The following is a 1903-nucleotide window of genomic DNA, read 5'->3' as shown; positions in this document are numbered from 1 at the left end:
TGTGTTAATTGATTTGCTAAAGGAAATCATGTACATGTACAAACACACAAATGCTCGTTTTAGTAATTTGTGCAAATGTATCATTCCTTAATGAAAGTTAGTTGTTTATTTTATATTTGGTGAGTTGGAACCATGTCTGATTTATTTTTGTCAAAAAAAAGTTTTTTATGAATATAGTTTTTGTTTGATTTGTATTTCATTTCTCATAATCACTGTAGAAAACTTGGCGGTTTAGACCCCTTGTAGCACAGTGTTGCCCTGAGGCAACAAACCCAAATCTGGTTCCAGGAGGTGTCAGGGTCCGATTTTATAATTGATATGTAATTAGGGACCAACAAGCTCCCAAAGAATGCAGGAAAATATTTTTTCCCCAAAAAAACAAAAAGTCATGCCATAGAGGGTTAAGTATATTTCAAACATACTTACATTTGTGAAAGTACATCTCAGTGTAAATTTTAGGCTAATAAAGTATGCTTTTTTAACTTTCTTTATTTAACTGGGTGAACCCAGTTGAGATCCAGATCTCATTTTCAAGAGGGACCTGGGCAGAAGTCTGCAACACGCAGCGACCTGATTACAAAATAAAACTAATTAATACATTTGCAGAAGTATGTCTTTTAGGCACCTTTAAAGTGTGTTTAATGTAATATGTAGGCATACTTACTAATTTTGGTAAATTCAAGCTGGTGACGTCCTAATCCGAGTTAGATGACAACACAACGGGACAACAACCGATGGAAATGAAATGTGGGTCACAAAAGGAGCCCGGGGGAACGAAGGCTGCTAACGTGTTGCTAGCTGGTGGTAAGTTTGCTTATTAATTATCTTTTTAAAATTATCAATTTTATTGTGACTTGTATGATTATTACTATAGCAATCATTCAGTTATATGTTAAATCTGCATGGAGGCTGTTTGTTGCGACTTATACTTTAATTCATAATCTAACCTTGTTGTAATTAAGCTCCATAACACAGAGAGACTTTGATATTGTGAGGTTGTTGTTATAACTTGTTCATCAATGTTTTTATCTTCAACATATGTTTGCAGTCTAAGAAAATGAAAGAGGAAGCCAGAGAAATCAGGTGTTAGAAAACTCAGACTTTTCTGTCTCAGAAGAGGCTCTGGCTCCACCAGATCACCAACCAGCTCTGAGGATGAACCTCCACATCGTCTTCATGGTGTTTTTGTTTGTTTTAATGAGGAGCTAGCTACATTTTCAATAACAAAAACTGGTGTGTTACCAACGCCAAGTGCTTAATAAACATGATTTGATTTAAAGATAACTGGAAAGAATTTTTCTGTTCTTGTTAATCTAACATTTCTCTTTCATACATTTTATTTGTTGTTGGCTTTCAGGGCCCTGTGATGGACTGGTGATCTTCCAGGGTGAGCCCTGCCTCTCATCTGATTGCTGCTAGAGATGGGCACCACCAGCCCCCATCACCACCCTGCAAGGATCAGTGTGTTCAGATCATGGATGGAAAGATTTTAAGGTAGTTTGTCTCCTTAAGTCCACACTTAAAACAGCTTCATAGTTAATGCCAACATCAACTGATTCTATGATATTGCTGACTATTTTTTTCTACTTCTAACATAAACAGGCAAAGAAGACACCCAGAAATGTTTTTCCACCCCAGGCATCCGGTCCTAATCATGATCAGTTCTGATGATGTCACATACATGGCGAGTCCACAACGTCTTAAAGTTGTATTATTTTATTTGCCATTTTTCTGTACTCTTTAAAATACAAATGCTTTCTCTGTTTAATTGCTCTATTGTTCTTTTTTGTAGGTTTCTGTTCTGTCGTTGATCTTCACTCGGAGGCCTGTCCAAACTGAGAGGTCGGTCCCGACTCGGAGGCCGGTCCCGAGTCAGAGGCCGGTCCCGACTCGGAGGCCGGTC

This window comes from Poecilia formosa, unplaced genomic scaffold (genome assembly GCF_000485575.1).
Source record: "Poecilia formosa unplaced genomic scaffold, Poecilia_formosa-5.1.2 Scaffold182, whole genome shotgun sequence".
Lineage (NCBI taxonomy): Eukaryota > Metazoa > Chordata > Actinopteri > Cyprinodontiformes > Poeciliidae > Poecilia > Poecilia formosa.
The sequence above is the reverse complement of the archived record's forward strand: the minus strand, read 5'-3'. Positions refer to the sequence as shown.